The sequence below is a fragment of the Manihot esculenta genome, chromosome 10, assembly GCF_001659605.2.
Source record: "Manihot esculenta cultivar AM560-2 chromosome 10, M.esculenta_v8, whole genome shotgun sequence".
Classification (NCBI taxonomy): domain Eukaryota; kingdom Viridiplantae; phylum Streptophyta; class Magnoliopsida; order Malpighiales; family Euphorbiaceae; genus Manihot; species Manihot esculenta.
In genome coordinates, this window is record NC_035170.2 from 6484040 (window position 1) to 6499908 (window position 15869).

Consider the following 15869-nt stretch of genomic DNA (forward strand, 5'->3'; position numbering starts at 1 on the left):
ACAAGCATGGCTACGGTAAGTATGTCTTTTCTCTCTTCTCAAATTTCTGAACTAACCTCTATGGTGAGAAATTATGGTATAGGTCAAGCCCAACAACTTCAACAAGCACATACAGGATTCTATGGACAACCAAGACATAATCCCTACCTTGACACATACAATACAAGTTGGGGAGACAATATGAGCTATGGCTATTCAAGGACAGACCACTACCATGACTACCAAAGAGATCTGCAATACAATCCATGTTGGGGGGACAATCCGAACTATGGCTATGCAATGGCTGACTACTACCAAAACTATCAAGCCCAAGCAACACCTCAAAACTCCCATATGGAACTTGAAGAGATGGTGAGAAAATTGGAAATTTCTGGGAAAATTCTCCAACAGCAAGTGGATCAAGCGGTCAACTCAATGAACGCGCACATATTAAGAAGGGAGGAAGAGCTTCAAGATCTATGGGACGATGACGAAGAAACAGACCAAGCTGCTGAATTTGCGGCACAAATCACCACTGCAGAACCTGCTGCTGTCCAAAAATCAGCACCAACCGAAGCTCCTGCTGCAAAAACAGCACCTGCTGTCCAAAAATCAGCAACCTCAGAAATTGCCCCAACTGAACCAGAAGTTGCTGCACTTGCTGAAACTGCCAAAATTACACCAGAAATTACAGAATTTGCTGCTGTCCAAGTTGCTGAAAATAGAGACAGCAACTGCTGTCAAACTGCCACAACCACTGCTGCCCACAAATCAGCACCAGCCGAAGTACCTGTTACATCCCCTGCTACTGTCCATAAACCAGCAACTGCTGGAAGTGCCCCAACTGAACCAAAATCTGCTGAAATTTCTGAAACAAACCAGCCCCCTGGAGAATCCAGCACAACTAGATTGCTAGCACAGGTAAGTTGTTGTTTGCCCTCCCAAACTGAGATAAATCCAAGACAAAATGCTAGTGCCATCACATTGAGGAGTGGAAAGGAATTGCAAGACAATAGGGCTGAAAAATTGCAAAAACAAGCCATGGAAGAAATTCTGCCAGAAAGTGATCAGGGCAGTGATTTGCCCAATTCACTCGTAGAAACTGACCCGATCGCTGGGCAAACTGAGCTGTCCAGCAGTGATTTGCCCAAATCACCAGAGAAGGCAGAAAGTGATCTGCCCAAATCAACAGACCAAGCAGAATCCAGTCAAAGGCAGAAACAACAACCTATGGAGAAATTCAAGGTACCTCCTCCCTTCCCAAAGAGATTTGCAAGATCTCAAAAAGAAAAAGAGGAGAAAGAGATACTTGAGACACTCCGCAAGGTGGAAATCAATATACCTCTACTTGATGCTATCAAACAAATACCAAGGTATGCTAAATTTCTCAAAGAGCTATGCACCAATAGGAGGAAACTTGCTGAACATAAAAAGGTAAGTGTGGGGGAGTGTGTCTCAGCTGTCATTCAAAGGAAACTTCCCACCAAAAGCAAGGATAAAGGAATGTTTGTCATTTCATGCAAGATAGGCAATGTGGGGATAAAGAAAGCCATGTGTGACCTTGGAGCTTCAATTAATGTTATGCCCCTTTCTATTTTTAACTTGTTAAATGCAGGTACACTCAAGGGCACCAACATTGTGATCCAATTGGCTGACCGATCCATTGTCTACCCCAAGGGAGTGCTTGAAGATGTGTTGGTGCAAGTGGACCAACTAGTCTTCCCAGCTGATTTTTATGTGATTGACATGGAGGAGGATAAGGGCAACATCACCTCTGATATCTTACTTGGGAGACCATTCTTGAGCACAGCAAGAACAAAAATTGATGTGCATGATGGCACATTGACCATGGAGTTTGAAGGGGAAATTATAAAATTTAATGTTTATGATGCCATGAAATTCCCCAATGATATTTCTCCTGTTTATGGCCTTGATATAATTGATGATTTAAGTCAAGAAACTTTTGATTTTGATCAAGAAAATTTACTTTATGATGGTCTTTGCAGGAAAGGAGAAGTGGACAGCAACATCACTGAAGCAGAAAAAACAACAGACTGCTGTAACTTGCTGGATGTGGGTGATTTGCCCAGTGATTTGCCCAGAATACTAGAAAATCTGCTCAAATCACAGCTCAAATCAGACAGTAAGCAGACAGAAAACCAGCAGACAGAAAATGCACCAGAACTGAAACCCTTGCCTAATCACCTCAAATATGCCTACTTGGGAGCTGGAAATACACTTTCAGTAATTATTTCTAACCAGCTCAGCCAAGAAGAAGAGAAAAAGCTCTTTGATGTGTTGAGGAAGCACAAGAAAGCAATTGGGTGGACCTTAGAGGACATAAAAGGCACCTCAAGACCATTCGGTGGAGGCTCAAGACAGGATGCAGCACATGGAAGACATGTTGCAGCTGCTGGTTCAACATTTTCTGCCCCAGCACCGTGACAGATAGCGATTTGCCCAGTCACTGGTCAAATCACTCACAGGCTAGGAAGTCCCTTTCCCTTTTCTCCTTCATTTATCTATATATATATTCAAACATTGAGGACAATATTTGGGATAGGTGTGGGGATACTGGAGAGTATTTATTCACTGATCATACCATCTTTTGATTTCTATTTGTTTCTTTTTGTTTCTTTTTGTTTCTTTTTGTTTCTTTTTGTTTCTTTTTGCATTATTCTTACCCTTTTTGCACACACCACCAGAATTTTTTTCACTTTTTGCACACACACACAGAATTTTGTCTTAGCTTTTGCTCTACTCAACATAGATAACAAGGTTAAAAGAGTCTCCTTATCTCATGACCCCATTGATTTGCCACCCCTTTAAGCCTAAATTGAATCACTCACAGTATGTTACCTTCACTTAGGGAGTTTTTCTCTTGAATTGAATCCTTAAATGTGCTAAGGTCAAGAGAAATAAAAATACAAATGCATGCAAACATAAAGCTAGTGTAACTCCCTATGAGTTGATTTGCCCAAACTATCATAAAAAATCAGCACAAAGCACAAATCATAAACCTGTTCCAATGGTCTAAAACTATGAACTGTGCCTAAAAGCCATTTGGAGAAGTTACTGACTGAGTAACCGGGGGTGTATCACCCATGTACACAATCGCGTAAAAAGGTCAGTAATTTTTTCAAGCAAATAAGTTTCGATGGTCTAGACTATGAACAGAGCTAGTAGCCACTTGAACAAGTGACTAACTGAGTAACCGGGGGTGTATCACCCATGTACACAATCGCGTAAAAAGGTTAGTGACTTTTTCAGGCAAGGATAAGAATAAGTGATGTTGAAAATAAAAACAAAAATAAAAAGAAATAGAGAAGAAAAGGGGCAAGTCACTCCTAGGGGTTGCATTAAAACTAACATAAAGGAATAAGCATGATTGAGTCAAAAACCTTTCTCTTGACCATGGTAGGTGAAAGGAAACAAGGAAAGGAGAGGATGACCTTAGTGCATGTACTCTATACTGTGATACTTCAGTTTAGGAGTCTAGGGGGGGCTAATTAAGTGGAACTTAGGCTCTAAGGACAAAGGGGGCTTAATTGGCTAAGTTATTTGTTGCTTGAGGACAAGCAAAAAGCTAGGTGTGGGGGTATTTGATCAAGCATAATTTAGCCACATTTTTATCATAATTATTATTGCTTATTTACACAATTTTTAGTTTAATTTATGGTTTTTATCTTGTTTTTACAGAAAAGGAAGAAATTGGAAAATTGGAGAAAAAGTGCAGAAAATTTACTAAAAGGTGATTTGCTCAGTGATTTGCCCAAAAATCTGCTCCAATCACTGCCCAGATCAAGCTAAAGCAGAAACCCGGAGGCAACAGATAGCAGTGATATGGGCAGTGATTTGCCCAAGAAACTCGAAGATCACTGGCCAAATCACTCGCAGAGACATAGAGGACTGACTCACAGAGAAGCGATCTGGTCAGTGATTTGCCCAATCACTTGAAGAAACTGGTCAAACCACCGGGCAAATCACTTTGACAGCAGAAACTTGACAGCAGAGCGGGAAAGACAGCAGAAAACAGAAATCCGAATTTTTAGAAGTCCAAATCCAACTCAATCAATGCCAACACAAATCCAAGAGCCACGAAAGAGCTTCTCATCCAAGGAAATTCAATTGCAATTAAATTCAACATAAAAAAAAAAAAGAGTCCAACACCAAATCAAAAGGGATTTCAAAACCCTAGAGAATTCTTCAGCTATAAAAAGGAGAGTCTCAAAACCAGCAAGGGAATCTTCGGATCAGCAACTCAACTCGCCAGAAACTCTCCAGCATCTTCCTTTTTCTTTTCTTTTCATCTTTTTGTGTATTTAGTCCACCATGAGTGGCTAAACTCCTCCTTTTCTAGTTGAAGTTGAGAATATTCAGATTTGTGATGAATTGGGAGGTTTAATACTCCATTGTTGAACTCTTGTTTGTTTCAATATTTATGCAAACTGATCTTTTCCATAATTATTACTTTGCTTTTAGAATCAATAAGAGCCCATTGCTTTTAAATTGCTTAAGTAATATTGTTTGAATGATTTAGGTCCGTAATTGCTTAGGTTGTTCAAATACACATTTAATCAAGTTGCATAATCTAAACTTGACCACGCGGTTGGCAAGGATAGAATTGGGTTTTTCTAAGTCTTAATGCAGTCAACAGTTGTTCGATGCTACAATGCCCCAAGGACGTTCCTTGGCAACTTGTTGATTAGTGTTTGATTAGCGAACGTTTCCTAATCAAACTAGAACTAAGGAAGAATTTGGATTGTGAGAAGCGTCTTCCACAACCAAAACTGATTTATTGAAATCAAATAGGAGTCTTTAATAATCAATGATCAATTCTGAACAAACTGAATTAGACTCACACTTCAGCTAGAATCTCTTTCTCATTGAAATTCTCATCTATTTAAATTATTGCTTTCTTTTGCTATGTAATTTTAATCATCAAATCAAAACCCCCCTCTTTTAATTACTTGTTATTTACTTGACCTAGTCATTATTAGGAAAATCATTGGTGTCAATTCCCTGTGGTTCGACCCTATTGCCACTATCTACAAGTTTATTGTTGATTGTTTAATAGGTTTATTTTTTACGGCTTCGACAACCGCTTATCAGATCCACTTAGGAGTAGAGCAACATAGTAACAAATTTATACTTAAAGGACATTACTAGCTTATTAAAATTATGAATAGAACCTTGATTGGAGATGTTAGTACAATTTCTAAGTCAAACCTATCGATGTGAATGGAAACACTCGGTAAAGGATAAAATTATTTACATTTTGGTGTCTTGTTATCATTCTGAAGCTAGCAAGATGACTCCTAGGATCAATGTTATCATCATACTTGTCCAATACTAAAATCTCAGATTTAGGTGGAAAATATTCAAACGAAACTTCTTCTGATAGAGGAGAGTAGTCCTAAAACTCATAATCAATATTAGTGTGCTCCTTTAGGTATTTATGTATAATCTAAATTAGGCCTAAATAACATTCTTAGGGGTCTCATTATAAGAATCTTTATCCTCCGTCTTCTTTTTCCGTTTAAGCTTGTGGCTTAATCTTTTTATTGAGGATCTACTTGAGTCATACCTTGTGAAATTTTCTCATAAGCTTTATATTGTTCTAAAGATGCTTGCAATCTTTTGGATATTACAGTCAATTGTTCATCGGAAAAAATGGCTCTCATTGTATTCTCTATTCTTTATATTTCTTTTTCTCCAAAATCATAGTCATTTGTTACCTTTTAGATTCTCTTTTCGCCTTTAAAGGCAGAGAAAGGCATTTCTCTAGTCCACTAATGGGTTTTATCCTCCCAACTATCAGGTTGGGGTGTAGATATTATTTTTTTAGGGTGTATTTTCTTAGATTGGAGGAGATTGCAAAGATTTTTTCGTATACAAGATTTTCATGTTGTGTTTCTGGTTTGTTATTCATTTTGCAGGGATAAGAAAATCTATAGTTTGAGCTATGTGAACCGCTCTTTTCCTTAGATTTGTTCTAGAATAGTCTTCCTAGTGGTGCTCCATCTGGTTCTTGTTCTATCTTTTAGCTTTATAGAGAGACCCCTTTTATATTTGATGTTTGGCATCTCGAGATCCTATAGCTAATTTGTTGCTATTAGATGGTTGACCTCAAGGTACAATCTATGACATCGACGAGCTCTACATAGCATCCTCTCTCTCAACCTAGACGACATCCTCTCTAGCTTGGTGGTTACGATGGTGGCTTTTGAAGGTTCAGTTGTAGGTTGGATTTTGAGTTTGACAATCTATAATGTTATTTGGTCTCTAAGCATTAAAAGAATTATTTTCCTAGAAATAATATAGAGAAAAAGGAAAAGATGAAAAAAAATATCATGTATCACAAGAGAATTCACAAATGAAATTTTTTTGAGAACTTTTTTAAGACCATAACAATGGAACCAAACGATCAGCCTTGATCTTCTTTAACTTATTGACTTAGTATGTAAGAAATAAAAATGTTGAGCTAGTTGATGTTTATTGCTAACCACTATGATATTTAAGTTAGTAATATAGTTTTTAAAAAGAAATTTAGAAGATAGAATGAGTTTTATTGTAAAGAGACAATGTACATGAGCTGTTTTTGAATCTATGGTTGTTGAGACGGTTTAATCCAAACTAATTTAATTAACTTTTAAATCTATTAACCATAAAATAATTAATAATAATAATAATAATAATAATAATAATAATAATAATAATAATAATAATAATAATAAAACCCACAAATGCTTTCACATTTTTCAAATTTAGTAAAAAGAAACAAAAGAGTTAAATTGATTTTTTTTCATCTTTTTTTTAAATTAAGAAATTTACAAAAATATAATTGAATAATTTTTTTTTTTAACCATTATATTTTAAATAAAATAATTTAGTTTATTTTAACTTTAAAAAAATTAATTATAAAAACACAAAAATTATACATAATTGTATAAAAAGTAAATTGAATTTTTTCTAGGTTAAAAAAATTGCTTTATTCTATTAAAGAGGTTGAATAGAACATACGTAAGATTTTTTGAACAATTCTACATAAAAATAAATATTTTATTTTCCACTATTTTTGATACGAATCATTGATTGAACTTTTATTGCATTACTTCTGTTGTAAGAATCATAACTAGATATTCAATTATTCTTATTCCAAGAATCAAATCATTTCTAGCTTTCTCCTTTAAAGAAAAAAAAAGTGCAATTATACATAATCTTCAAAAGTTTAGATTAAATTAAAATCCATAATGATAAAATATTTTTAGACCAATAAGCTTTAACTTTATTTTAAAAGTTAATAATTTGAATGATGACGTAAAATAAAATTTATATATATAAATATTCTATATTTTAAAAATTAAATTCTTGTAATTTTAAATTTAGAATTATTCATTCATTATGATTTATAGGAATAGTTAAATACTTATATATTTTTAAATTAAAGAAAATAAATAATTAATTTCCATAAATTAAATAGTAAATTTCCTCGTGGTTCATGATGCTTAAAAGCTCAAACATAATTGAAACACAAAACGTGAAGATAACATCAATAGAGATAGCAATGTCAAGAAACTTCAATTTCTGGTCCTCAACAAAACAAATAACTAATAATTTCTTTATTAATCTCTTGTCCTTTTCACACGGGCATAGCTTTGATGGAGAAATTATAGAAATTTCTTTTTATAAAAAATTAAAAAAAATTACGTACAAAAATTTATTAATTAATTCATTAATTTTAAAAAATATATTAAAATATTTCTCAAATTTTAAAAAAAATATTAATTAATTTTTTATATTATATAAAATAAATAGTAAATTTAAAAAAGAAAGTGTAAACGACACAATCATGAAGCGTTTTAATCGTGGACTCGTACATGAAACTTCCATTTAATTTATGTGATTTTTGGATTATGCAATTGATGGAGAAGGACATGATGAGGGGTCACTCTTGATTGCAACATTTACTTTATTCTCTACTGGTTTGGCTAATCTATTGCTTTTAGAAATATAATAATTAAAAAATATTATATTTAAAATTATTTTTCAAATAATTTAATTTTAAAATTAAAATAATAAAACAGTTTTCTTAATTTTAAAATTAAAGTTATAATTTATTGTGATTAGGGGCTACAAGAATTTAATTTAAACTCAAAAAACACAAATAACCAAATCAATTCAATTTATAAATTTAAATTATTTTTTAATAATTCATTTATTATTATTTTAAAAAATTCAATTAAACTGAAATTACTGAAAATTTTTTATATATATAAGTTTCTTTCACATTAAGTTGTGTTCAAATAAGATTGTGGAAAAATTAAGGTGCATGTGGACAAATTGCAGAAACACTGGCCAGCACTACCTGCCCAATATTTTATTTTTTCTACATAAAGAAAGAAAGGAATATACCTTGTTAATTTCAAAGTACTAAAATCATTTTTAATTTTTTAATCAATTATTAAATAATTAAAAATTAAATTTATTTAAAATTAAATTATTAATATTAGAAAACATTTAATAATATATAATAATAAAGAAACAAGTAGGAGCTGCCTTGGATGTATCGAAGCATAAGGATAAGAACTAGAAAAGGCAAACGCCAATATCACTTAGCTGGAAGATTTTGGCCAACTGGCCTATTTTATTTTTTTAATATATATTAAGAAAAGGCCAATTAGAACTTTCCTTTTAAATTTTTCCTGGGTATTTCAGGTTCCATTTGGTCAAGAATCCTACGCTCCTCTTGGCTACTGGCTGCTGCCACGTGTTCTTATTATTTATTTATTTATTTATTTTGCCTAAGTTTCACTTGTTTCATTGAAAATTAAGCTGGCATATCGCCACTTGGACCTTGAAACCCGATATCAGTGAATATAATAAGCCCACTTGCTTCCTGTCTCTCGTTTTATAAAATATTCTTATTTAATATATAAAATATCCCTTAATTCTTTGTTAAAGTAAAAAAATTATTATTTAATTTTTATAATATAAAAGAATTATTAATTAAAAATAAATAAATAATATTTATTATTCAAATATAATAATTTATTAAATGATAATTAATTTGGATTAAATAAAAAAATATAAAGATAAATTTAGCCAAACACTGCCGCAAATTTAGACTTTATGTTTTTTTTTTTTAACTTTTTCATTATACATGTATAATGTGCACGAGTATATTTCAAATATTTTGAACACGTGTAATTTTTAGTAAATAATTTGAACACGTGTATTTTTTCAATATTTCACGAATGTTTTTTTTTATTTTCTTTAAAATACTTTAAGTAATTTTAATAAATATATAATTTTATTTTATAATTTCTTATTTTAATATTTAAATTAATATAAAAAATTTTAGAATCACCAAAAAATAGTTTTAATATATAAAAGCTAATTCAAGAATAAATTAAAAAGAAAAAAGCTTAATAGATATAATTATATTTCTTCTGATTGCCACATAGCTTCACAGAAATAGAGCAAAGCTTTAGTTGGTTAACTACTCCATAAATATATACCAAGAATTTCGATTTAAATTTAAATAAGATATAATTTATTCTAAAAATTAATTCAAAAAAAATTAAAATTTTTATAAAAAATACATTATTTTTATTTTAAATTAATGTGAAATTGAATAAATATAAATTAAATTAATAAAAAAATTTATATTTTATTTTAAAAATTAAAAAATAAATGTATTAATGCTTTCATAATTTATCAATTAAATTAAATTCTATTAATACAATTCAATTTATTTTTATTCATGGAAAAATTAATTTATTTGAAATCAATTTAAATATAAAAAAATTTAATTATTTTTTTTTAAATTAAATAAATTAATAATAAAATTGAAATTAATTTAATTTACTTATTTATCATTCTTATTATTTTTAAACTACATATAAATATTTATTCTTATAAAAAACAATCATTTTTATTATATATATTCATTGAAAAATTATTATTGATATTTTATAACATTTAAAATTTAAATTTTACATAAATTTTTATCATTAAAAAAATAAAGTAACATAATAATTTTTTAATATTACAATATTATAAATATATTAAATATTATTAATTACCATTAAACAAAAATAAAGTTAAAATTAAAAAAAATAAAGAGTTTTCGAGAGTTAATTAAATAATTTTGATATAAATAATATTAAATAAAATTAATTTTTGTAGCGAGATTTATTTTTAATTTAAAATACAATTTTATAATTAGTTTTATCAAATATGAAAAAAAATTTTAAAAAAATAATTTATTTTTTTAAATTTTTTTTAAATTTAACTTTTCAAATAAATGCCTATGAAATTTTATATAATATTAAAGCATATACTATTCAAGAATTGAAAAAATATGATAAATAGGAGCAGAAGGAGCAAGGCATCAAAGCCTAATACCTAAAAAAGGCAATAGGCAGTGCTACAACAAACTAAATCCACGTGGATTCATAGGCTAATAGAAAAACTTATTTCTAGTCTAGTTATATTTATGGAGAGTATTGAATGACTCACGTGACAAGTCAACAATGAAAAATAATATATATATGATTAGGGAAGCTAAGCCATATTAGCATAAAGTTTCGCAATATTATTATATTAAATATAAAGTCACTTAAAAATAGATTCTGCAGTATTCAATTTAAATTTAAAAAATTAATTGAATTGAATTAATTTAAAATTTTAATTATTTTATTATTTCGTGTAATTTAATTTTTAATTTTAAAAATTTTAATTATTTTAATTTAATTCAATTATAATAAAAAAAAGTTAAAAAATTGAAATGATTAATAATGATATATTATTTTTAATAATATAAAAAGATTAGACTATCATCAATATTGAAATATTTTAATTAAATTTTAAAATATTATTTTAAAAATAAAAAATTTATTAAAAAATCTAACTAATCAAACTGAATAGAATTTATTGCAAAAAATTGTCAGAAGATGATTTCGAAATTTAGCCGATTGTAACCAACCCTGTTAAACATTCTGCCAAAAGTAGTTAAACCTACTATTTGGTATGCCAAATTAGTTCATAATTATTTTAGTAGAATTTTATGTAATTTTAAGAGCAATTTCAACTACCTCTATAAAATATGACACTAATAATATTTATTATTTATTTAAACTCCAAGTGTTATAAAATCTGACAAAAATGCATTTAAAATCTGACAAAAATGCAATAAAAATATTACTATTAATTCATAACAAGCTTCACAATTTAATACCAATATCAAGTTATTAATCATTGTAAAATATTATAATGAGAATTGCGATCTTACAAAATCATATGCCAAAATCTCTTGATAATATAAGAAAAACTTGAAGTAACTTTCAATTTATCTGATCATTGTCTTTATCTGGTTCAAGACCGGAATGACAAGAATGATTGTTTGGATAATAATAATCATCTCAAGTTGCATTTGTTACTAATCTATTGAACAAAATAATAAAAATTAAAATCATTACATAAATTCAACATAATTATATATCAATAATTTAAAAATTATATAATAAGTTTTTATAAATATAATTTATTTTCTAACCATAAAAGTAAATTTATACTTTTAGTATAAAAAATTACTATCAATGAGAAAGAGATTACAAAATTGTGTTTGCAGTTGTTCAAGATATTTTTGAGATAAGAACTCGAACAACACTTCCGATACTTCTTTCAATTGAGCATTTTCAATGTTCACCATATGCCATTTCACTCTTAACTCCTCTATATATTGTGACTGATTCCCACTCATGTTGACCTTCTATCTTGATCTTATATTTTGAGATGCCACACCAAAATAATTTGAAGGAGTCGGACCAAGAGTCATACCCATGAACCCGGCCATTATGCTCTGGACCCATGATCCTATATATATGGACAACTTCCGGTACACAATATTATCTCATTATTCAGTATTTTTACTAAACACACTCTTAATCCCTTTATTAACTTAAATATCAAAGTTGCTCACCAAATCACCTGGTGCTCTTCTTATTTTACATATCCGAATCCAAAAGAGTTGTTGCAATCTTATTGGCGCCATCTATGGAAAAAATTCTCAAATATTCCATAGGAATATAAATTTTGTGATTGTCTACCTCCGTTCTTTCCTTCTCTAGCTTCTAATCCTATCAACTCTAGTCTCAAAATAGAATACAATAGTACCACAGAGTAGGAAACAATAGAAATCTCACAAGTGTGAAAAATCTTCTCAAGGATGAATCATAGACCCAGAAGAACTCTTAGACAAGTATGAAAAATCCACGTAATCGCTTAGCCATTTTTCATACAATCATGCTCCTCCAGAATATTAATGATATGATCTTTTGTCGGGTATTTTTCTCAATCCTCATTGATTTAGTATAAAAGTAGTACCAACACCTCCCCGCTAACTTCATTCATGACTTTAAGGAGTTAGCCTATGTTTTCAAGCAATGATTCTTCACATATATTCCTTCCAAGAAACTATCTTTAAACCTGCAGAAAGTAAGGCAAGAGAAAACTGAATCACTCAAGAATTATGTGGATAGATTTAATGTGGAAGCAATTTAAGTGGATAACTTGAATCATGAAACAACATGCGAAGAAATTAAAAAAGGATGCCAAATTAAGTGCCAATAGTATGTGTTCAAATATCATATATCACTTAGCATGAAATTCATCATTCCAATTTGATTAGCATCTCATGTTAATATGTGAAGCTATAATCTTACCAGATAAAATATATCTAATAAGATATTCTCAACTGTGAACATTTCTAATAGCACTCGAACTTGTTATTTCTGTTCCAAATATTCTCAATTACTTAAGAATGAGAATGTCACTCAGAAACTAAAGGAAAAATAGATATTCAACAATTAAAATAATACACATTAAAATAAAAGAAAAAAATATATTTATTGTTATTAAGGAAAATGAGATTTACAAAATTATAGCCAATGCTGTAGTGCATACATTTAACATCAGCATCATTGATGATGTCAATGAATTATCCACTGTCAACATCTTCTTCATCAATAAAACAACTTCATAAGCAACATTATCCTCTAATTGAAAATCTTGTCCATTAAGTTATAACATAAACATCAAATTTATTTATTCTCATGCTATCAAAATTCCCTTCATTTACTTCACTATTAAAAACATTGCCTCTATTTACTTTAAGATATAGCAAATTCTCTATTTGACTAACTTAACTACTAAATAATCTCTTTCATTATTAATTGGTTCATAAAAAAACCTTGCTAATACTTCTGATTAACGTTAGTAATTTGTTCATTACTAACAACAATTGAAATATTACTCTAAGGTAACAATAAAAACATTTTCAATATGAGAATCGTAAAGATCTAATTGACACGGAGCAACTAACCATGAATCTTACGGCAGACTTGGACCAGACCTAACTTTTGCTGTCGATGTCCGATGGAGATCCACTATAGCTTTTCGGAAAGAGAATTTCGAGACGCACGAATTTTAAAAGTACATGTCACAAAGTTCAATATGAAAATTTAATTGTTTAGGAGGTAAATTTTGCATTTTAATTATTTTTTTGGATATTTTTATAATTTTGCATATTAGGATTTTTTTTTAATTATAAATAGCTTTTATTGGCTATTTAATTGCTATTTAGAACTCACTTTTCAATTTTTTAAGAATTTCAATAAAACTTATCGGCTTCTAACCTATCTTTTCTCTAACATTGTCTTATCCAAATGATATTGATTAAAACTCCTAACGGAATCTAATCAGTCCTTTATCGCTAATATAGCTCTTTCCTTAAGATCTTCAATAATCTTTACACTTTCTTAAAAACCTCATTCTCATTACATTCTTTCTTTGATAAACGCCTATAATAGATACATACCTTATGTCTTTGATAAACTTAAAACTCTAAAACTAAAGTTTATTGGGTCAACTTGACGCACTATAGCGGCTCATCCACCTCTATAACTAGAATTAAGCAATTTACAAAACTATAATCACAATGTCATTTGAGCCTTATAATAACAGTAGACATGTCTATACATAACAAAAGAAAATAAAAATAATGAAAAAGATTGACATGAAACAATTAGTCTTGTACTTTAAGATAGATTTGAATCGGGTCTAACTTTTGCTGTCGACATCCGATGGAGATCCACGATAGCTTTTCGGAAATGGAATTTCGAGACGCACGACTTTTAAAAGTGTGACGAGAGCCGCAAGCTATCACAAAGTTCGATATGAAAATTTCATCGTTTAGGGGGACAATTTTGCATTTTAATTATTTTTTTTAAATATTTTTATAATTTTGCATATTAAAATTTTTTTTTCTATTATAAATAGTCTACCTTACCTATTAGAAACTCACTTTTCAATTTTTAAAAAATTTCAAAAAAATTTTTCATCTTCTATTCTATTTTTTTTCTTATATCGTCTTAACCAAACGATATTAGTTAAAATTCCTGACGGAGTCTAAATAGTCATTTTTCCGATGAACCAACAATTTTTTTTAAAAACCTAATTAATATAAAAAATAAAAAATAAAATTTTTTTATATAAATTGAAGTAAATAAGAAATGTCTTAGTTTCACTTCTAGAAGTTATTGTCCCATGGATAAAGGATAAATGAGAAAGAGATGGTGATGTGAGCGAGCTTGTAAAAGAAGATTTGTCAATTGGTGTGAAAGAAGGAATTGTTCTATAATAATAAATTTCAGCCTCAAAAGGTATATCCTTCCTACCACCTTCCACTATTTTTCAAAAGGCTTGACCCTCTTTCCAATTAAAGTGGCATAAAAAATTATTTACAAAAAATAATAAATATTATTTTAAACAAATATCACTAAAAATAATTTAAAAAGTATTAGCATATAATTTTAAAGTTCACAATATTTAATTTTAAGTTAATTTTTTAACATATTCTTATTAATATTATCGAATCAATTAATTTGAGATTAATTATATCTATTTAGAAAGTTTTTGAAAATTTTTTAATATGATAGATAGTGCGACTATTCAAATCGATTCGATTTAAAACTAAATTAAATTAGACAATCAAAAACTAAAATTTTAGTATTAATAAAAATTGAATCAAACTGAATTTGAGCATAAATCAAATTGAATCGAATCGATCTGATTCAACTCAGTATAATCAGTTAAACTTTTTAATAATTTATTTTTATTTTTTACACTTTATTTTTAGTATTCTATAATTTAATTAAAATATTTTAATATTAATTATAGTCTAAATTTTTTATATTATTAAAAATAATATATTATTACTCACTAATCAGTTTGATTCGATTTTATTAATTTTTATCTAATCAAAACTGAATTGAAATAATTGAAATTTTTGAAAATAAAAATTAAATCGAACTGAAATTTTAAATAATTTTTTCGATTTGAATCGAAATAGTCGTTCTGAAAAGTATGTTTTTATTTATTTTTTTTAAATAAGGTTCTTTATTGATGCAAAATCATTAGAAACCTTATCTTTTCAATCAATTAATTAAATTATTGATTTGAAAAAAAATCTCCATATATTTCTCAAACACACTGGAGATTAAGTTTTATTTAAAGAAATTAATATTTTTCATTATTTGAAAATTCTTAGTCGTTAATATATAATTTTAGAGATCAAAATCGTTAGTTTCAATCCATTATTATAGAATAATAGCTTGAACTAAAAATTTTACACATTTTCTTTATATTTTAAAAATAAAGAAAAACTAATCAAATTATTTTTTTTATCTAAGATTTAATATATTATTTTTCTTTTATCTTACAAAATTTATTGTTATTATTATTTTCATTAAATATTTTGAAATTTCTTTAACTCAACAATATTAAATAAATCCTTAATAATTTTATAACCCAACTTCTGTTAACAA